Source organism: Anopheles arabiensis, chromosome 3 (assembly GCF_016920715.1).
Source record: "Anopheles arabiensis isolate DONGOLA chromosome 3, AaraD3, whole genome shotgun sequence".
Classification (NCBI taxonomy): Eukaryota; Metazoa; Arthropoda; class Insecta; order Diptera; family Culicidae; genus Anopheles; species Anopheles arabiensis.
Window position 1 is genome coordinate 23,161,524 of NC_053518.1, and position 24,199 is coordinate 23,185,722.

The following is a 24,199-nucleotide window of genomic DNA, read 5'->3' on the forward strand; positions in this document are numbered from 1 at the left end:
TTTTTTACTAAAACGGTTCAGTAAAAGAATATTATACTGATTTTCAGCATAAATTATATGTTTGTACTGATTTTGGGAAAAAAAAAACAATTTACTGAATGCATTTCAGTAATACATATTTTTCTGAAAATCAGTATAATCAATGTCAAATTAGTCGTTTCACTGATTATCAGTAAAACAAATTGCTGAAAATGCAGCAATTCTTTCTCTCCAATCGACCTGTCAGTCAGAACATTAAAACAAAACAACGCGGTGTTGTGTGCTCGTGCTCATGATGTGCAAAAAGTTGATTTGGTAGGCACTTACAGTCACCCCGATAAAAATTCAGATGATATTTCGGCGTGCGAGGTTCATTTAAAAGAATTGGCAGCCGTGTTAGTGTGGAATCAAGGATAATATACAGGCGGTCCCCGAGATACACGGTACCTCTTATACGCGGATTCGGAGATACGCGGTTTTCTAAATTTGACAATTCTTTGAGCAAATTGTACTGATTTGACACATCAATTGTAAGTTGCCAAATAATTTCCGTTTTGATCGAATGTTAAAAACTATTCTAAAAGCTTTGAAACTGTTATATTCAGTCAGAATCATATCCAATAATTCATAAAGTGACTAAAACCACCCCCTACTTGCAAATTACACGAAAATTAGTGATATTTTAGCTGTAAATCACGAGATTCGACTTACGCGGAAATTCGAGATACGCAGTATTTTGCGGCCGTTTTCAGTCCCCATTAACAGTGTATCTCGGGGACCCCACCTGTATTTAGAAGGTTGATTTTTATCGCTTTTGCTCAAGGTGTATGGATATTAGGAGGTGAAGTGCTTCAGAGCAAATTGACATTTCACGACTTGACATAACAATACTGGGGGCTCCGGTATTAAAATCGGCGAGGGCTGGAGGGGGGTATAGAAAATTGTATGCGATTTGACATAACAATACTCAATGATGGCGCCCGGAAAACGCGCTAACAATTCACCTCCTTAATAAACACACCTTGCTGGGGGCTCCGGTTTTAAAATCGTGAAGGGCTGCAGGGGGGTATAGAAAATTGCATGCGATTTGACATAACAATACTCGATGATGGCGCCCGTAAAACCCGCTAATAATTCACCTTCTTAATAAACACACCTTGCTTTTGCTGGGCGACATTATGGGAGACATTTGTCACTTTCTGCATACAAATTTCATTACTCCGCACCAGCCCTCCTCGATTTTTATATCGAAGCCCCCGGAACAGTTATGTCAAGTCGAGAAATGTCATTTTGCTCTGAACAACTTCACCTTGTCATTTTAAAACACCTTTGTCATAACCAGCACGTACAGCAAGTTATCGTATGAGCCAACCTGACAGGAGGTAGCTGTCAAGAACCGTCAAACGGGGGAATGGGAGAAAAGTGCGCCAAGAAAAGAAGCGTCACTTTGCACACACGAAGAACGTTTGTAAGCAGAATACCACGGAAATAAAAGTTCATACATCATAATTACGATAAATTGGCGACGAGGAAGAACGAGCATTACGCGTGCTACATTGCTCATAGAACAAAGCCGTACAAATCGAAACTGTGCTGTGTTTGTATTCATGGCATCTCCACCAAGGGAAGCTGGTTCTGCTGCTTATTCAATCATCACCCGCTCCGCTGCAAAGGCTGCTGATGCTGATAACTCTACAGAAACTCTTCCGCCGATAAATCCAGCGGGCATTGGTTGTTCTTTTGCTGCTGCTGCGGCTGCTGCTGTTGCTACTGCTACTGTTGATCCTTCTAATACTGGCCTTACAAGATCCGACAATACTGCTGAAATAACAACTGCTACTGCTACAAAGAAGATGTCGGGAATGTTCGTGTTTGAACCATTCGACCCAACAAACTGCAAAATCCAAAGATGGCTAGAAAGACTACAGATTGCTTTCAAAATTCATCGTGTTCCCGAAGAAGACAAACGCGATTACCTCCTTCATTACATGGGTAGTACGACCTACGATGTATTGTGCAACAAGCTAAAGAATGATGAACCGCAAACAAAAACGTTCGAAGAAATTGTTGCCATCCTCAAAGAGCATTTTAATCCAAATCCATTGGAAATTTTGGAAAATTTCAAGTTTGCAAACCGAAAACAACGCGAAAATGAATCACTGAGCACATATTTGATGGAATTAGAAAAGCTTGCTCAAACTTGTAGTTTTGGCGATTACCTTGACAAAGCCTTGCGAAATCAATTCGTGTTCGGACTTCAAAACCGTGCGATACAATCGCGGCTGCTCGAGATACGTGACCTGACATTGGCTAAAGCAAAGGACATAGCTTTCGGCATGGAAATGTCTAACCGAGGTACAGATGAGATACAAGGCACCGTTACTCCATATCCAGTTCAGCACATCATTGCTGCGAATAAAAAGAAAAGCAAGCCGGCGTCAACTCAACGGAAAGTAACTTGCTATCGGTGTGGGGATAGAGACCATCTTACGGATAAGTGCCGACACTTGAAGACAATTTGCAATCATTGCAATAAGATGGGGCATCTTGCAAAAGTATGCCGGACAAAAGTAAATCGTTCGAGTGTACACACACTAGAATGCAGCTCTGAGCTTCCCGCAGACGATGACGCCAACATCGTGGACGTGTTCAACATGAGAACAATACAAAATATGGCTGGTAAGTTTTTGCTAGAAATGGAGATTTCCGACAGAAAACTTATTTTTGAGGTGGACACTGGCTCTCCAGTATCCCTTATTAGTAACAGGGATAGATTAAATTATTTTCCTAACATAATAACAAAAAAAAGTAACGTCAAATTGAAAAGTTATTGTGATGGTGTGATAAATGTGCTAGGTGAAATCAAGGTGAAGGCTATAATTAATAGTGTAGAAACTTTTTTACCACTACTTGTTACGGAATCAGAAAGGAATCCTCTGCTTGGGCGTAACTGGATAAAGACTATAAATTTAAACCTAAACGAATTTCTAAAAACCAACTATGAAGTATCCTATTGCTCCTCGGAAAAATCTACTACAAGCTCAAATTTAGAAAACCTATTCAACAAATATCCCAAAGTCTTTAGTTCAGGATTAGGAAAAATTGAAAATTTACAAGCTTCATTAGCTCTACGTCAAGATGCAAAGCCAGTTTTCTTCAAGGCTAGGCTTGTCGCATTTGCGGTGCGGGATGCTGTGAGCAAAGAAATTGATAAACTAGTTTCAGAAAATGTCCTGGAAAAAGTGGATCATTCCGAATGGGCTACTCCTATTGTCCCAGTAAAAAAATCGGGAGGGAATGTTAGATTATGCGGGGATTATAAAATCACGGTAAACCCAAATTTAATAATTGACGAACACCCGCTTCCGACTGTAGAAGAATTATTTGCAAATGTGGCCGGGGGAGACAAATTTTCAAAAATAGATCTCTCCCAAGCTTATCTTCAATTGGAGGTAAACCCTTGTTGTCGCGAAATATTAACATTATCGACACATAAAGGACTATTTCGCTCCACTAGATTGATGTATGGAATAGCATCGGCTCCAGCAATATTTCAAAGGTTGATTGAGCAAATCCTCCAAGGCATACCAGGGGTGACTGCATTCATTGATGATATTCGGATTACAGGCCCAAATGACGAAATGCATTTACAAAGATTGGAAGAAGTTTTGAAAAGATTGGAAAAATACAATTTAAGAGTAAATAAATCAAAATGTTGCTTTTTCGAAGACCAGATAGAATATTGCGGATATGTAGTAGATAAGCATGGCATACATAAACTGAATACGAAAATTAAAGCCATACAAGATATGCCTATCCCAAGAAACAAAGATCAGTTACGTTCGTTCCTGGGATTAATTAACTATTATGGTCGTTTCTTCCCACATTTAAGTACAGTTATTTATCCTCTGAATAATCTCTTGAAGGATGAAATACCTTATGTATGGGACGAGCATTGCAATAAAGCATTTACCCATGTGAAAAAGGAAAAGCAAACTGAAAGAGTGTTAGTTCATTATAACCCTAATCTTCCTATAGTATTAGCTACAGATGCATCACCTTATGGAGTGGGTGCTGTGTTAAGCCATCAATTCCCTGATGGATCTGAAAGACCCTTGCAATACGCTTCCCAAACCTTAAATAAAACACAACAACGTTATTCACAAATTGATAAAGAGGCATACGCAATCATGTTTGGAGTCCGTAAATTTCACCAATACTTATATGGACGGAAATTTGCACTCATAACCTACAACAAGCCGTTGGCACAAATCTTTGCAGAAAATAAAGGATTGCCAACGATGTCAGCAATGAGAATGCAGCATTACGCAGTTTTTTTGCAAGGATTCGAATACAATATTCGCCATCGTAAATCAGCAAACCACTACAACGCAGATGCGTTTTCAAGGCTGCCCTTACCATCAGTGGACTCGGAAACCAAAATAGAAGAGTCTGATGTAGTGGAGATAAACACTATTCAAACATTACCACTTACAGTGCTCGAATTAGGAAAGGCTACGACAACCGATGCAGAAGTTGAAGAGCTATTACGAGCTCTCAGAACGGGAAAAAACATCCTTCCAAAGTATTGTTTTGGCATTGATCAAAAAGAATTTTCCTTACAGAGCGACTGTATAATGCGAGGCAGTAGAGTGTATATACCCCCCATTTTAAGGGAGAAAGTATTACAGGAACTTCATTCCTCTCACTTTGGAATATCGAGAATAAAGTCATTAGCAAGAAGTTATTGCTGGTGGCCTAATATAGATAAGGACATAGAAAATATGGTTATCAACTGCCAATCTTGTCAAGAAACAAGAGCAAACCCACCCAAAGTACCGATCCATTGTTGGGAGAAAGCTGAAGGTCCTTTTCAAAGAGTGCATGTAGATTATGCAGGTCCTTTCATGGGAAGCTATTTTTTTATACTAGTAGACGCATTTTCAAAATGGCCTGAAGTCCGAATAGTAAATAACATCACAACCGAAACCACGATTAATACATGCAGGGACATATTTAGTACTTTCGGAGTTCCTATAATTTTGGTGAGTGATAATGGCACTCAATTTTCATCAACAGAATTTGCTCACTTCTTAAAGTTTAACGGCGTAATTCATAAATTTAGCGCCCCATACCATCCCGCCACAAATGGACAAGCCGAGCGATTCATTCAAACATTTAAAGCAAAGCTGAAAGCTATGAAGTGTGGTCGTTTAGAAATTCCAGGAGTATTGAGCAATATTTTAATGTCTTATCGAAAAATGATACACCCAAGTACGGGATTCTCACCGTCCATGTTAGTTTTTGGACGGCAAATACGAAGTCGTATCGACTTGATGATTCCATCAACGAGTACAACTTCCAAAGAAGTGACCTTAAAAATCAAAGAATTTCAAAATGGTCAAAGGGTAGCAGCCAGAGAGTACATTAAGGATAATAAGTGGGAATTTGGTAAAGTAAAAGAAAGGTTAGGCAAATTACACTACTTGATAGAATTAGATGATGGAAGAACTTGGAAACGTCACATTGACCAAATGCGATCCGTAGGTAATAACCCAAACAGTACCAATGATTTGTATATTTTTGGCAAAGGTAAAGATTCACATAATTTGCTATCGGAAAAAGCTATCAAACAAAACAACATTTCACAAAAAGTAACTAAAGATTCATCATCTAGGTCAATATAAAAATCACTATCCAACCCAACACCTCCAAGTTTTCGGTCGGAGCCTCCATGTCTAGCAGAGATAACACCAGATGCGGAGTTGCGGCGATCTACGAGGACGATAAAACCAGTAAAACGTCTAGATATATAGAGTTATAAATAAAAACTATTTTCGGGGGGAAGAGCTGTCATAACCAGCACGTACAGCAAGTTATCGTATGAGCCAACCTGACAGGAGGTAGCTGTCAAGAACCGTCAAACGGGGGAATGGGAGAAAAGTGCGCCAAGAAAAGAAGCGTCACTTTGCACACACGAAGAACGTTTGTAAGCAGAATACCACGGAAATAAAAGTTCATACATCATAATTACGATAACCTTGGTGTAGTTTACCATAATGGTTTACGACCAAGGTGGAATGTATAATGAGGTGTAGTTATAGCGCTTTTGGCGATCCCCCCCCTGGGCTCCGATTTTGACAGATGGTTTTCCGCTGGTATATGTATTGATGGGTTTTTTTACGTTTTGCATGGTCCATATTTGGTGGAGATCAAGTTGGGTGAATATTTTAGTTGATTAGAACACAGCCCGTGATTTCCAATGAAAATTTTCCTTGGAGAACTTGAAACGTTCGCCAAACGCGGAAAACTAACTGTCAGTTTTCTTCGTCGATTCTTCTTCCACCTAGCTGTCAAAACGGGCTTATAACTTGACCTGTTATCTTTACGGTCCTTGTTTACCACCAAAGTCTATATAATACAGAGGTCGAGTCGTCCAGAACATTTGATCAAAAAGCGTGGGAAAGTTTTGACAGCTGAATGAAAAAGCTTCAATAGTTTCATCGTAGCATACATTGAGGTTTTAGATGTTGTGCATGCAGTGGTCTGAAAGCATTTTCGGCTATTTTTACATCGTTTGTTTGTAATATTGTACTTTGAAAAGTTGACGAATATCAAGAAAAGATAGAATTATAGTGAAATTATCAATTACAACAAGATCAGTGCCCGAAATTACGACGAAATCTTGTGCAGCTCAAGAGGGTCAAAGCTAAGAGCACCGACAAACCGACGTGACACTGGCGTTACAAAAGTGTCCCACACGAAAGTACTGTCATTTACCAGTGAGGCGAACACTTCTGTCAAAGTAAGCTCTGTTCACTGCTGCTTCGATGTAAACAACTTTTCTAAATACAAATTGCGAAGGAAGTGTGAGGCAAGATTTTGTGAGAATAATTGGACAAAACACACAGGAAAATCATTTTATAAGTTTTCAAATCAATGCAAAAGATGTGAGAAGTACATAAAACAATACGCATTGGAATTTGCGAAGAAAAACAAAAAGGGGGTTTAGCAGTTTCTTCTCTGTGTCAGTGTAGTAAGCGAATCATTATAGAGATGGCGCTAGTGTTTAACGTATTTTCATTTGAAATAAGGAGACAACTTTTGAAGCTCATTTTGTTCGAAGTGTCACGTCGGTTTGTCGGTGCTAAGAGGCCAGATTTCTGATTGTGGTCATTTTTAAGTGATGAATTACTGAAAAAACTACTCCATGCCACGTTCATGAGAAAGAAATGTATAGTTAAACTAAGTTTTGAGCACAAAATACACAATTAGCCCTAAAAAGTGTATGGTTGTTTGGAATCGTTTGTGAACGCTTTTTCATCTAACTGTCAAAAATAAGCTTTCAAAATGGTGGACCAAAATCGAGCTATGCATCGACCTCTGTATTATATGGACTTTGGTTTACCACTGTCAGGCGTGATGCTATCTAGCATGAATATAATGTCAAGTGACAGTAGGTAGGGTAGAAAATAAGTTGCTAAGTTGAATAAACTCTCTCTCTCTCTCTCTCTCTCTCTCTCTCTGCGTTCTGAACCCTATCCTCCAAGTGTGCTGCGTTATTTTCATTGCGATTCTGCTAACAAAACTGACCCAATTAACATATTCGAGCACGAATAACCGGGAATTCGAGCAAATTCCCTTAAACTGGAGCCTTAAACTTCCCTTAAACTACACCAGTTTAAGGGAATTTAGACAAATTCCTGTAAATGCGGCTTTTTCGTTGCTTTCTTCTAGATTAGATCGGAAATGATGTTTCCTATCGTTATAGTTGGTCATGTAGCCATTTTATACTGAAATAATATCAATTTTTTATAAAATAACCTCACACAAAATTTGCTTTTGTTTTTTATCAAATACCAAAGCTATGAATGTAAAATGAGCTCGACAGCATCATCCATCGATAGAAGAAAGTCTAATTTACGAACACACCAAATCTTAGCGCTCTCAACACACTTGATCACACACAAATCCACAATTTCAGGCATATCCAGTACTAATCGAGCAGATATGGAATAACAATTTCGAGCAAATGTCACTCGAGAAGACTTTTTCACTATCACTGAAATCAACGCGTATCTTTGGCTATTATTGCCGAAATGACTTCCAATTGTGTGTTAATATGCCGATCTCTATATGCTCACTGGTATTCAATAAATGAGAATTATACATTTTTCATTCGTAATTCAATTTATGAAGTTCAAATTTGTATCTCTGAATTCCAGAATCACCAACCTGGGAACGTCATAATTTAGCCGAGACAGCTATGTATCATTTATAATGTAAAATTGGGACTCCGTGACAGACCCTACGGACAAAGAGCGGGATATTTTTAATATGGTGTGCGTAATAACCTAAAGTTAAACCGATGCAAGATTTCCTAGGCTTGTGGTTGGCCCTAGGGTGGGGGTCGATACTACGATACTCTCCCGCTTCTATACAAACTACAAGACGCGCTCCCTCAATGTTCGCGACCATGCGCGAGCATCCTTTCGTGTGCTTGTGTTAGTTTCTTTCATATTGCGCTGTGTGCGTTTCTTTCGTTCAGCGATCGTTCACACTCGCTGCGTATTTTTTGGTTATCTAAAGCTAAACAAAAACAAAAACACACTTAGGTCTTTTTTCGTCTCTTTAATTAAACTTTTATACCTTAACAATACATGATTTCACACATTTACGTACGGTGACACACAATATTTTACTTTTAAAATAGATCACTCCATCGGTGCAAACGTTGAAGTGGCCCACGTTGATTACTGTAAAAAAGGTACGAAATAAAGCTGCGCGATGTATATAACATACATTGCGATTCAATCGCGCAGCTTCATTTCAATGTGCACAACACTTGAACTTCTTTTGGCTCAACAACCTTTTTGTCGGTCAAGGCCTGCCTGTACCACTTGTGGACTTGGCTTTTAGTGACTTATTGATTTTCTCCCATAGCAGGATGGTCAGTCCTACGTATGGCGGCACGGTGAATTTGGGGCTTGAACCCTTGATGAGCCTGTCGTTAAGTCATACGACTTGACGACTGTACAACGAGACCGGCTACACTTGAACACTTCACAAAATTATTACACCAAACGCTCACGACTTACGACGCGCGTCTGCTCGCTGCGGATCCTTGAGCTGTACTGACGATTTCGGGTGGTAGCAAGAACGAGAGCAAACAGAGGAATTTTCAGGGCTGCAGTGCAAAGGAGACGTCGATACCAGGACGCCGCTGCAAACAGATAAATCTTAGCGCGCTGGCCGAAAGTAAACGCACACATTTACACATTTGTGACTGTGTTAGTGCCAACACTGTGTAGAAACCAAAACGCGCACTCTCCTCCCAGTGTTTCACACCGTTTCACCATTCCCAAGTGACATTTGCTCGATAATGTTTTTCCATATCTGCTCGATTAGTACTCGATACGCCTGAAATTGTGGATTTGTGTGTGATCAAATGTGTTGAAAGCGCTAAGATTTGGCGTGTTCGTAAATTTGACTTTCTTCTATCGATGGACTATGCCGTCGAGCTCATTTTACATTTGTAGCGTTGATTTTTCATGAAAAATAAAATCGAATTTTGTGTGACGTTATTTTATAAAAAATCGATATCATTTAAGTGTAAAATGGCTACATGACCCACTATAACGATAGGAAACATCGTTTCCGATCGAATTTGTAAGAAAGCAACGAAAAAGTTGCATCACAGTTGATTTTACAGAACTTTTTCTAAATTCCCTTAAACTGGTGCAGTTTAAGGGAAGTTTAAGGCTCCAGTTTAAGGGAATTTGCTCGAATTCCCGGTTATTCATGCTCGAAAATGTCAATTGGGTTCCCAAGCGACATTTGCTCGAAATTGTTTTCACATATCTGCTCGATTAGTACTCGATTCGCTTGAAATTGTGGATTTGTGTATGATCCAGTGTGTTGAAAGGGCCAAGATTTGGTGTGTTTGTAAATTAGACGTTCCTCTATCAATGGACGATGCCGTCGAGCTCATTTTTCACTAATATCTCTGGGTTTTTGATGAAAAACAAAAGCTAATTTTGTGTGACGCTAATCTATAAAAATTAATATTATTTAAGTATAAAATGGAAACATGACTAACTGTAACAATAGAAAACATCATTTCCGAGCGAATCTAGAAGAAAGTAACGAAAAAGCAGCATCACAGTTGATTTTAAAGGGCTTTTTCTGAATTCCCTTAAACTGAACTAGTTTAAGGGAATTTAGAAAAAGTCCTTTAAAATCAACTGTGATGCGTTACTTTCTTCCGGAAATATCGTTATAGTTGGTCATGTACCCATTTTATATTTTAAAAATACCCATTTTTTATAGAATAACGTCACACAAAATTATTTTTGATTTTCATCAAAAAACCATAGCTATGAAGAAAAATGAGCTTGACGGCATTGTCCATTGATAAAGAAACGTCTAATTTACCAACACATCAAGTCTTGGCGCTTGCAACACACTTGATCACACACAAATTCACAATTTTAAGCGTATCGAGTACTAATCGAGCAGATATGGGAAAACAATTTCGAGCAAATGTCAGTTGGGTTGTTTCTACCCAATTGACATTTTCGAGCACGAATAATCGGGAATTCGAGCAAATCCCCTTAAACTGGAAGCCTTAAACTTCCCTTAAACTGCACTAGTTTAAGGGAATTTAGAAAAAGGCCTCTTAAATCAACTGTGATGCGGCTTTTTCGTTGTTTTCTTTTGGATTCGCTCGGAAATGATGTTTCCTATTGTTATAGTTGATCATGTAGCCATTTTATACATATATAGTATCGATTTTTTATAAAATAACGTCACACAAAATTCGATTTTATTTTTCATGAAAAATCAACGCTACAAATAGTCCATCGATAGAAGAAAGGCTAATTTACGAACACGCCAAATCTTAGCGCTTTCAACACATTTGATCACACACAAATCCACAATTTCAGGCGTATCGAGCAGAGCAAATGTCACTTGGGTACGTTCCCCGCGCCTGTAAATCGCTCTCTCTCTCTTTCTCTCTCTCTTTGATTGTAGGGTAGGTTTTTACGCACACCATGTTAAAAATATCCCGCTCTATGTTTGTAGGAGGATCAACTATGCTCATCATCGGTTACGGTGTATACGGTATATGGTATCACTATCGGTTTGCAACAATACCCTAAACTGTTGACTTATTCCATTATATGATTGAAAACCCCGGATAGTTGGGGCTATATAATAATACTTACAATTGATGCGTGAGCTGGCGGGTTTTGGGTTTTGTTGGCGAACGTTCATCTGTAATAGAACGAAATGATGAATAATTTTTAGCACACACACACACACACACAAATACACCCAACCTCCCTCTAAGCCAATTCCTAGGCGACCCAAAGCAGAAGCCTCCCGTCAAACATTGCGAGGGTTGTGAGGAGTATCATCTGCTCGAAATCGAATAGTATTTTCAATAATCTTTGGTTTTTCTTCATTAATTATTTTTACTGCAGTGTTATTTATCAAAAAGATCAGTCTTTCAATTTTTGAAGATTTTTTCAAAGTAAAATGTTAAAATTCATTTTTTTTTCAAAATAAAATGTAGGGGAAGGTAGGTAAAGACGGACACGTTAAGGGAAATGGTAAAAATCTAGGGATATATAAGTGCAACGACCATGAAAATGTGCATACATTATCTTACACTCATGTATTATCAGAAAATGAGTTAAAACTTTTAAGTTTCCATCAATTTTTGCGTTTTTTTCATGAAAGAAAAACATGTTTTTTTCGTGCAGTTTTGAAATGTTCGGGTAAGACGGACACCTGATATGGGAAAGATGGACACCATGAAGGGTAAGATGGACACCTGTAGAAAAGGTTAGAAAGTGAAGAGTTTTACAATATTTTAACAAATTCTATCGCTTTCCACGTCCTGGTACGTTTATAAACCAATTCTTGGTCTATTGCAATGGCGATTCATTCAGCCATGAATTTAGGAATTGTAAACGGCGCTTGTAATATATCGTAGAATGCAGCATCTAAAGCATTATTGACATATCGCGCACTTACAGCTGACGTTGCTCTAGTTTACAGAACAACAGTCTAGAACTTCCTTTTAGGAAATTACTCCGCAAAAAGTCCACGACCCCAGTATTCATGAGGACTTGTTAACAGTTTAATCCATTTTCCACCATGTCAAAATTCAACATTTGATTTTTGTAATTCAATAGAATTTCTCATCTATTCCTGAACAATGTCGTATAAATGCCTCATCTTTTTATTGCTTAAATTTGTCCAAGTCGTGAGAAGATATTGGATTTCGTGAAGCGCCTCATCAGCGTCGAGCGAGTAATATCATAACGAATGGCTACTATTTTGACCGATGTTTTATTTCTCGCTTATTTCAATACTTTCTCTAGTTACTGATTGATTTATAGCATCGGATTACCCTTTTTTAAGGTATTTGAAGAAATATATTCATCACCAATTGATATAAGAAGTAAAACAATTAATAAATTCGGTGTCCATCTTTCCCTACAACAAGGTGTCCGTCTTTCCCGCTTTGATGTCAGAACGTTTAAACCACCAGAAAACAATATTTTGTATTGCTTTTATCCTCGTTCTTTCGCCAGTTTTTTCACTAATGATCACGACAACCCATTCATGAAACAAAACTTCCGGAAATATAAACAATACAAGTTGTAGAGCTTAAGATCGGCAGTAGTCAAATTAGATCCACAAGGGTGCACATGATTGAAAATTTATTTTGTTCGTGGATTTAACCAATTTTATATATATTATGCCAAAAATGTTCTCAAATGTGTTGTTTTACCTTCAGTTTGGATTCTACATTGTTGAATTACTCGAAAATTACCTTTTTCATGCATTTATGAGAAGTGTCCATCTTACCCGCAGTGTCCGTCTTTACCTACCTTCCCCTATAGTACAGTATCGGACATTAAGATAGGACCCTGGTTTTTTGAACGCACCGAGCCCTTGTTTTACCACGTTACTTGTGTTTGTGTGTGTGTGTGTATGTGTTTGCGTGTATGTGTGTGTGTGTGTGTGTGTGTGTGTGTGTGAGTGTGTGTGTGTGTGTGTGTGTGTGTGTGTATGTGTTTGCGTGTGTGTGTGTGTGTTTGCGTGTGTGTGTGTGTGTGTGTGTGTGTGTGTGTGTGTGTGTGTGTGTGTGTGTGTGTGTGTGTGTGTGTGTGTGTGTGTGTGTGTGTGTGTGTGTGTGTGTGTGTGTGTGTGAGTGTGTGAGTGTGTGAGTGTGTGTGAGTGTGTGTGAGTGTGTGTGAGTGTGTGTGAGTGTGTGTGTGTGTGAGTGTGTGAGTGTGTGTGAGTGTGTGAGTGTGTGTGAGTGTGTGAGTGTGTGTGAGTGTGTGTGTGTGTGTGAGTGTGTGTGTGTGTGTGTGTGTGTGTGTGTGTGTGTGTGTGTGTGTGTGTGTGTGTGTGTGTGTGTGTGTGTGTGTGTGTGTGTGTGTGTGTGTGTGTGAGTGTGTGAGTGTGTGAGTGTGTGAGTGTGTGAGTGTGTGAGTGTGTGAGTGTGTGAGTGTGTGAGTGTGTGAGTGTGTGAGTGTGTGTGTGTGTGAGTGTGTGAGTGTGTGAGTGTGTGAGTGTGTGTGTGTGTGTGTGTGTGTGTGTGTGTGTGTGTGTGTGTGTGTGTGTGTGTGTGTGTGTGTGAGTGTGTGTGTGTGTGTGTGTGTGTGTGTGTGTGTGTGTGTGTGTGTGTGTGTGTGTGTGTGTGTGTGTGTGTGTGTGTGTGTGTGTGTGTGTGTGTGTGTGTGTGTGTGTGTGTGTGTGTGTGTGTGTGTGTGTGTGTGAGTGTGTGTGTGTGTGTGTGAGGTGTGTGTGTGTGTGTGTGTGTGTGTGTGAGTGTGTGTGTGTGTGTGTGTGTGTGTGTGTGTGTGTGTGTGTGTGTGTGTGTGTGTGTGTGTGTGTGAGTGTGTGTGTGTGTGTGTGAGTGTGTGTGAGTGTGTGTGAGTGTGTGTGAGTGTGTGTGTGTGTGTGTGTGTGTGTGAGTGTGTGTGTGTGTGTGTGTGTGTGTGTGTGTGTGTGTGTGTGTGTGTGTGTGTGTGTGTGTGTGTGTGTGTGTGTGTGTGTGTGTGTGTGTGTGTGTGTGTGTGTGTGTGTGTGTGTGTGTGTGTGTGTGTGTGTGTGTGTGTGTGTGTGTGTGTGTGTGTGTGTGTGTGTGTGTGTGTGTGTGTGTGTGTGTGTGTGTGTGTGTGTGTGTGTGTGTGTGTGTGTGTGTGTGTGTGTGTGTGTGTGTGTGTGTGTGTGTGTGTGTGTGTGTGTGTGTGTGTGTGTGTGTGTGTGTGTGTGTGTGTGTGTGTGTGTGTGTGTGTGTGTGTGTGTGTGTGTGTGTGTGTGTGTGTGTGTGTGTGTGTGTGTGTGTGTGTGTGTGTGTGTGTGTGTGTGTGTGTGTGTGTGTGTGTGTGTGTGTGTGTGTGTGTGTGTGTGTGTGTGTGTGTGTGTGTGTGTGTGTGTGTGTGTGTGTGTGTGTGTGTGTGTGTGTGTGTGTGTGTGTGTGTGTGTGTGTGTGTGTGTGTGTGTGTGTGTGTGTGTGTGTGTGTGTGTGTGTGTGTGTGTGTGTGTGTGTGTGTGTGTGTGTGTGTGTGTGTGTGTGTGTGTGTGTGTGTGTGTGTGTGTGTAGAAAGAGAGTGTGTTTTTTAATGTGTATTTGCAAGTGCGCGGGTTTGTGTCTGAAAAACGTAGCTTGCCATTATGTCATATTGCGTTGAAAGTATTCTGATAATGTGTGTTATCATGTGAAACAGCGTGCGTTCAGGCCTTCGTGCATCTCTGCGTTGAACGTTGTGTGCGCATGGAAAACTTGGTGCGTGCATTGAGCTGGTGCGCAGTTGTTCTTTTCAATGGGCGTTTTGTTTCATGAGCGCGGCAGTATTCTGTTCTCGATTTTGAAGGGAAGACGCTTACTCGCGTACTCGTTGATAGTTTTTATCCATGCGATGTTTTCACTGCTCGACAACGATGTAGGGGAAAGCGGGGCAAAATGGGCATGTGGGGCAAAATGGGCACCCTCTTTTTAAGCATTTTTTGACTACAAAGATACTTTCCAATGCTCAAAATGTATTCATTAGAGTGTTCTATAAACACCATGTAGTTTTCATAACCCTTACATAACAAATAACTAAGAAAAATGCAAAATAAGGTTTAGCAGCATATTGATGTAATTTTTGCCACTTCGAAAATAAGCTTAAACTAGTGTCACAGGGATGCGTTGACGTTTTTCATGATATATTTTTAAAGATATGATATTTCTTTACAATTTGTCTGAAGAAAGCAAGGCGATTGAATGCGTATTTTTTAAAATATAACAAAAAATACAAAAATGCTTCACGTGGGGCAAAATGGGCAGATACGCTTGGGGCAAAATGGCCAGATGCTTTTGACATACCAATGCTTTTGGTGAGGCTATGGTGTTGTATTTGTCGTCTCAGAATGATAACAGACACAGCTTCAAAATATTCGATTTTGTAGATTTAAACGTTTAAAAACTGTTTTAATCTTGATAACATATTTTTGGAAGAATTTTAAGGGCTTTTCTGACCAGCAAATCAAAAGATAGAACGAAAAATACATTTCACGAAACGTGCGCAAAAGCATAGACCATTACCTAAGCGCAGTTGTTGTGGCCCAAATTACCCCAGTGTTTTGACGTTTCACAGTTTGTTTACATATGCCCATTTTGCCCCAGGGCTATGCCCATTTTACCCCGCGTGTCAAAATAGCTTCTCGTAAAACATCAACTTTTATTTTACATTATTTTCATGTTTTTAAGTTGTTTTTATTCTATGTGGCAATTTTAATCCATAGATAAATGGTTGAGGCATACATTAATGAAAGAAAAATTGTGTTTTGTGGAATATTCAAAGAAATATTCAGTAAACTGCTTAACATGCCCATTTTGCCCCGCTTTCCCCTAATTCATCGCGTATAAAAGTAGAACGCAGGCAGAGCACGGGATCAGCCGCGTCCAAGTTTTTAACCAGCCCGTTCTTGACGGTCCAAGCAAGCAATGTTAGTAACAATGGGTCGAGGTAAACATTGTACCGATTATCAGCGCCATATCATTAAGCGAATTGCGGTTGCTGGCATTAAGCGCAAAAGGATCGAGTTCGTAATGGAACGATCGCGCACTTTTGTGGCAAACGCGCTTCGGACAACCGAAACGAGTTTAGACAACCGAAACGCGCTTGGACAACCGAAACGCGCAAGTCAACCGGACGTCCTCAGAAGACCACGGCGAAAGAAGACCGTAAAATTGTTATTATATCGAAAACAAACTGATCGCGAGGGCGGTGGTCCTGCTTATTACATCAAAAACCTAACCCAAAACACAAAAAAACTACTTACAAATCTATCCGAAACGACATACTTGTGAAACAAACACACACACCATTCAAACACACACACACACACACACACACACACACACACACACACACACACACACACACACACACACACACACACACACACACACACACACACACACACACACACACACACACACACACACACACACACACACACACACACACACACACATATATATATATATATATATATACACACACACACACACACACACACACACACACACACACACACACACACACACACACACACACACACACACACACACACACACACACACACACACACACACACACACACACACACACAAACACACACACACACACACACACACAAACACACACACACACACAAACACAAGTAACGTGGCAAAACAAGTGCACGGTGCGTTGAAAACACCAGGGTTCTATCTTAATTTCCGATACTGTACAATAGACACGGCAGGTCATCTATTATAGATATCACCATTTGTAGCGCAATACTAACTCACAACCTGAACTCACGAGTCAGCGAAGCTTACATTCTCAGTGACCACGGTATGGCTCGCTATACTGTAGGAAAAATTTATGACAAAGCTTTAGCATCACATAATACTACGTGAGGGTGGAGAACTCATTGTTTCAACAAAGCACTGTTTGAAGCAGCGCTTACATTTGGTGATTTTGCAGATGTTGGAAGTGCATCTGACCTGGAAAATAGGTCTGGCCAGGGCATCCGATGCCTCAATTCCACGGAAAAAAACATTCAAACCAAATCCGTCGTTCGGTAGATTAGTGGAACCAGTCTATAAAGAGCACCAGAGATGCATGCTGTGCTGCACGTAGAAAACATATGTGAAAGCCAGATCTGATCTCAAGAGGGAAATTAAGAATAGCAAGAATCGCTGCTTCCTAGATATGTGCACAGAAATCGCCCACGATCCCGGAGTCCTGCATTCAAGGAAATAATGCACAAAACGAAGCCCTACCGCAAGCTTGTCGAACAATGTCCTTTAAAGCTTCTGGGTATAATACAGCAACTGTTTCCAGTCCACGACCACCTAATAGCCACGGAAACGGTAGAAAAAATGACAGGTGGATGCAAGACGTACACCTCAAAATAGCACATGTGAAAACAGAGTTTATACTGATAAACAGTCAGAAACACATTAAAAAGCAGACATTTTGGCCCTTTCCGTTTGAAGCTCGTAGGCTGAAATTTCCAACCTGGTCGAATTCCTGTGCATGGGTGCTTCAGGATCTATCTGCATCATTTCCACCATGCCTCCTGTCCCAGATGCCTCTATGTACGGTTGCAGAAGAGACAGCTGAACACGTCCTGCTTTATGTTCCGAGATCCCCGAAACATATAGTGCTGAATTTGAGACCATGCGGGCAATGGTGCAAAAGCTAATAAACCAATCGAGGGTAGATCAATCAGCGGCTTGGTCTTGCCTAAGTGCGTTTTCTCGTTCCTGCGAATGCCAGATGTGTGCCCTTCGTGATAAACCGTGAGGGGCCTAACGTGTATGTGCTAATTGTGTAGTGATTATCGTGAACCTCTTGAAAAAGGTCCGGGTGCCACAGCACCGCCCCTCGCATGAAGTAATATTGAACCGTGACCCCGAGGCGCGAAACGGCTTATACAAATTTTCCCGGAGATCTCGAAACGGCCAAGTAAATTTCTTTCTCCCTCAACGGATGGGCACAGTTCAATGGGGAAGCAAGAGGACGAACAAAAGAGGCGATGCAGTGCTTGAGAATTTAGCCCGATTGAACGTAGTGTTGGGAAATGTCGGTTCCTCGATCATAGATATGTGGCAGCATAGCCTATTCTTGTACAGCACTGTCCCGCGCTAACGCTTCCAGTGGTAGTCCGTGCTATCACACTAACACTAACGCTAAGCTAACACGAAGAAAACCGAAGGATACCGAACATCTAACGAAGCAAAGCGATGATAACGATCATCTAGGACTTACGATAAAATAAACGGAGAGATCGCTCTCATTCTAGTCTGGTATTCAGAACAAACCGTGCTTCAATAATTACGCCAAAGCGAAATCGAAAGAACGCGCTAAAGTGGTGACCCCGACGTGATCGTTCAGTTCAGTTTCTTTTTTTACGAATTTTGGTGTACATCGCAGTAATGGAAGAGGATAAGGTTGCGCCTAATCCCATTTTACCTGGCCATTTTCGGGCTGGTTCTTTGGTGCCGACCCCCAGTGGGCCTAGTACAGCAGTGCCCAACCCTAGTGCGCCTATCCCTAGTGTGTCCAGCCATGCTCCTCAACCCGCTGCCGTAGAAGCAATCCATGCGCCGCGACTGAACCCACCAAATATGGTGGATACGAATATCGAGACGTATTTTTTGTCTTTAGAATTTTGGTTCGCTGCTTCGGGTATCAGCGCATTACACGATACGCGAAAATATAATATAGTGATGGCGCAAGTGCCCCCGAACAAATTGACCGAGTTGAGGTCAATTATTGACGGTACACCGGCAGTAGAAAAGTACGCGTACATTAAGGCAAAACTGATCGGATATTTTGCCGACAGTCAGCAGCGGCGCCTGCAGCGTGTATTGTCCGATATGCCGCTTGGTGATAAAAAGCCGAGCCAGCTTCTCAACGAAATGAAGCGCGTTGCTGGCAATTCCCTTAGTGAACCGGTTCTTATCGATTTGTGGGCATCAAGGCTGCCACCACATGCCCAAGCTGCAGTGATCGCTTCTCGCGGTGACGCCGCGGACAAAACCACCATCGCTGACGCCATTGTGGATTCAATGAGCCTGAGAAGCATTAACGCCGTCGAACGTAGCAACGCAGCGATGGCGCCTGGCCACGTGGCTGATGCCACAATGTCAACGACCGCATATACGGCCAACGACCCCATATCCGACCTACGGAAAGAGATTGCCGAATTGTCAAGGCGCCTTGAAAACGTGCTGCCTAACCGAAGGTACCGAGGACGATCGAATTCCCGCACCGGCTCAGCACGTAATCGCAGTTTAAGTCGCGGAAGCGATTTTTCGACCGGCCCGTGCTGGTACCATCGCAAATTCGGTAGTGATGCACGGAAATGCCGAAAACCCTGCACCGTTCAAAGTGCACCATCGGCACAATAGTGTCGCTCTGCTGATGCTGCGGTGGAGATTGGCGAACTCACCACTACAGCCGCAATCTTTCGTCTACGAATTGCTGATAAAACGACGTCAACGCAATTTTTAATCGACACCGGCGCCGATGTGTCTGTGGTTCCGAAAGATATGCTAACAGCCAGAGTAAAACCATCACCGATTAAACTGTTCGCCGCGAACGGATCGCCGATTAATGTATACGGTGAAGTGTTGTTGAAGATCAACCTCGGTCTTCGTCGCGAGTTCCTGTGGTCGTTCCTGATAGCTGACGTCACTTCGGGGATAATTGGCGCGGATTTTTTAGGCAATTTTGATCTGCTGGTGGATATGAAACGGAAGCGCCTCATCGATAATACCACTCATCTTGAGTCGGTTGGCTTGCTAGCGAAGAGTGAGCAGTGTTCGGTTAAGACCTTCAGTTCAGTGTCGCCTTACGCTGACCTATTAGCCGAGTTTCCTAACATCACTCGTCTAGCGCCACCGGGTACGATTAGCGATGCTTCGATTTACCATCGAATCGAAACAACAGGGCAACCTGTTTACGCACGCCCACGACGTCTCTCGCCCGACAAACTTCAAGCAGCGAGGGCCGAATTTGAACATCTACTGAAGCTTGGTATATGCCGACCATCCAGCAGCAGTTGGGCGAGCCCGCTCCATATGGTGAAGAAAGCAGACGGTTCTTGGCGGCCATGTGGGGACTATCGGGCGCTCAACGCACAAACCATCCCGGATCGCTATCCCATACCGTACCTGCAGGACTTTTCGACTATATTGCAAGGTAAAATTATTTTCTCTAAAATTGACTTGCAAAAAGCCTTCCATCAGGTACCAATCCATCACGAGGACATCGCTAAAACGGCCATCACGACACCGTTCGGACTGTTCGAGTTCGTGTTTATGACCTTCGGATTGCGAAACGCAGCGCAAACGTTTCAACGGATGATCCACGAAGTGGTCAGAGGACTGGAATTTGTATTTCCTTACATCGACGACCTATTCATCGCATCATCATCACCCGAAGAACATCGTGATCATCTGTGACAATTGTTTGAAAGGCTCAAACAATATAACTTGGCGATAAACATTGCTAAGTGCGAATTCGGCCGAGACAAGATGGATTTTCTGGGTCATTCCGTCTCTGCCGACGGTATCCGTCCCTTACCTGACCGCGTTCGAGCTATCGTGGAGTTCAAGGTTCCTGCTACGGTGAAGGAATTAAAAAGTTTTTTGGCAATGCTCAATTTTTACCGTAGGTTTTTGCCAAACGCGATCGAGCACCAGATTCCACTCCTTGCCATGATTCCTGGCAACAAACGCAACGATCGCTCCCCGCTGACATGGAATGACGCAACCATCGCGAGTTTCGAACGCTGCAAACATCAACTCGCAGAAGCAACGCTTTTATCGCATCCCGCTAAAATTGCAGAACTTTCCCTTTGGGTCGACGCATCTGATACTGCCGCAGGGGCGGTCCTACATCAAATCGTTGATGGACACCCTCAACCACTCGGGTTTTTCTCAAAAAAATTCGACAAGGCCCAGCTGCGATACAGCACCTACGATCGCGAACTCACTGCAATCTACCTAGCGGTGCGGCATTTTAAATACATGCTCGAAGGACGTAGCTGCCACATCTATACCGACCACAAACCCATCACCTTTGCCTTCCAGCAGAAACTTGACAAAGCCTCAGACCGTCAAGCTCGCCAATTGGATGTGATTGGACAGATCACAACGGACATCCGTCACATTGTAGGAAAGGATAACATCGTGGCTGACTTGCTCACTCGCATTAATGCTATACATCCAGCGCCATCACTGGATTATGAAGCACTTGCGGAAGACCAAAAAGACGATCAGCAGCTCCAGAACATCGCACAAGGTAAAATCGAAAGTTCGCTAACTCTAAAGTATTTTACCATTCCAGGCAGCACCAAACAACTTTTATGTGACTGCACTGGGAATCGCATTCGCCCTTTCATAACGGAACGCTTTCGGAACGCTGCGTTGCAGGCAACGCACCAATTATCTCATCCTGGCACCCGTACAACGGCCAAATTAATGACGGAGCGATTTGTTTGGCCAGGCATCCGCAAGGATAGTATTGTTTTCGCTAGGAGCTGCTTGCCATGCCAACGTTCGAAGGTGACGCGACACACACAATCACCTATATCCCGATATTCGGCTCCGGACAGCCGATTTGCACATGTAAACATCGACATCGTGGGGCCCTTCCCTCCAAGTAAGGGCAACCGTTATTGTTTAACGGTCATCGACAGGTTCACGCGTTGGCCTGAAGCGTTTCCAATTCCTGATATGACAGTTAACAAACAGTAACAGTTGCCGAAGCTTTAGTTTGTGGATGGATAGCCCGGTTTGGTGTCCCATCTTTCATTACGTCTGACCAAGGACGCCAATTCGAATCAACGCTTTTCGGGGAACTGACTCGCTTGCTCGGATCCAGCCACCTGCGCACGACTGCATACCACCCACAGTCAAATGGGATTATCGAACGGTGGCATAGGACCCTTAAGGCATCTATTCTGTGCCATGACCCCGAGCACTGGAGCGAGCATTTGCCTATGATTTTACTCGGGCTGCGTTCAGCCTATAAGGAAGACCTTAAGTCATCACCTGCTGAGATGGTATATGGCACAACTCTCCGAATACCGTCTGAGTTTTTCGTAAACGACACCGAAAACCCGAACGAAGCCGAATTTGTCGACAAGCTTCGAAGAGCTATGCGAAAAATCCGTCCCCAAGAGACTGCCAGGCATGGAAATCGCAGTGTTTTCGTTAATCAGGACTTACAAACGTGCGAGAACGTCTTTGTACGCAATGATTCGGTTCGACCCTCGCTATCACCACCGTACGAAGGACCATTTAAGGTGGTAAAGCGAGCCGAAAAGTTCTTCAAGTTGAACATGCGTGGTCGCCAAGTAAACGTTTCGGTCGATCGCTTGAAGCCAGCATATGTGATAGGAGATCAGGAAAACGCAAGTAACAGGGAACCTGCAGCCACAACTTCTGATAAGCTTTCTTCGACTAGAGTCACTCGTTCCGGTCGACGAGTTATAATCCCTTCGAGATACTAGAAAAGGGAAATCTAGTCTAGGAGGGGAGTACTGTGGCAGCATAGTCTTTTCTTGTACAGCACTGTCCCGCGCTAACGCTTCCAGTGGTAGTCCGTGCTATCACACTAACACTAACGCTAAGCTAACACGAAGAAAACCGAAGGATACCGAACATCTAACGAAGCGAAGCGATGATAACGATCATCTAGGACTTACGATAAAATAAACGGAGAGATCGCTCTCATTCTAGTCTGGTATTCAGAACAAACCGTGCTTCAATAATTACGCCAAAGCGAAATCGAAAGAACGCGCTAAAGATATCACGTTCTGCAGTCCAGTCCTAGCCTGGAATCTAAACTGGTGAGTGTGTAAAGTGTTTACCCTCAGCAACCACATGGTAGTTACTACCTGTACTAATACTATACTAATAGTACTACTTGTTACGAGCATCTGAGGCTGGTAAATAGAGCCAGAGTTTGTAGCTGAACTGTCTAAGCCATGTGACATTACAATGGCGTCCAGTCTACTGGTAAAACGCTACGATTGCGAAGCTTCGGGATGTATGCACTAAGGCGCGAAGAAAACTACAACGAACTGGACATCTCCAGCAATGAAAGAATCCCTCAGATTGAATTCCAGGTCAGGACTAAAGAGAGAGATAAAAGCAAGCAAAAGGCGCTAAGCATCATTCTGGAACTCTGCACTTGTTGAATCGTTGAATATCAATTATTAGGGATCAGTCGATTTGGTTCGATGGTCTTGAACGCATTACATAACCTAGGTCCAAAGCTCAACGGTCCAAGTCAGTCAAATTAACAACATCAAAGAAGTTTAGTTTATTAACCGAACCTAAACTGGGGGCAAGGTACTATTATGGATTTTTGTGCTCTCTCCTCTTCTATAGCTTCTATTTTTTCTGTTTACTCATGGCAGTGATCACCACCCACTTTTGTCCATGGCCATCAAATAACCCACAGCATTCGAAAACGTCCCAGGTGACAACATGAGGAGGCTGACTGGGTAAAATACAAAATATGACAATTCACATTACCCTTAGATGATCCCCCTTCCCTTACCCGATTTACAGCGACAATAACAAACGCAGCCTTTACTAGGATCCCTCTTATAAAGGGTATAGTTAGCAGAAAGTACGTTTCCTGGTGGAATAAAACAGTTGCCCTTGTCATTAAGACTCGACGCAAAGCACTGAGGAAAAAACGAAGGTTCGTGAAGACCTTCGCTCGGATTCGCTTCGGCTTCGGATTACTTCGGGTGCCGAATTATTTCACCAACTCAGCTTCCAAGTCAGCTTCTAACTCAGCGGATCTCTGAGTGCTGGTGACCGTTGGGTGTTTTCTGGGAACCGACAACTTCCGATGTAACCGATAGCATTCGGGCAGTACTTCGCACGGCAGCAAAGAGAAGGAGATCGCTCTCCTCTATTTCTGGTGCCGTCTAAGGACAGCACGGTAACATATCTCTCCAATAATATGAGCTTGGGTACACGGGGAAACCCAACACCTTGGGAAGATGGGTTATATGGCTAAATTGAGCGGGCGGATGGCCAGAGGATTCGTTCTTCAACCTGAGCATTATAGGGTTTACCAGTCCAATAAACAACTGTCCACTTGTTTATAACAATAGTCGTTTT

General features: G+C 42.2%; 1 protein-coding gene across 2 annotated transcripts in view; it reads right to left on the reverse strand.

Moving 5' to 3' along the window:
- LOC120903311 overlaps positions 1–24,199 on the reverse strand; it is a 34,475-nt gene that overhangs the window by 7,539 nt on the left and 2,737 nt on the right. For both annotated transcript variants that reach the window (XR_005739577.1, XM_040312653.1), the window contains exon 2: positions 11,208–11,256. The gene's annotated coding sequence lies outside the window, so the exon portion shown is untranslated. The remainder of the gene's footprint in view (positions 1–11,207; positions 11,257–24,199) is intronic.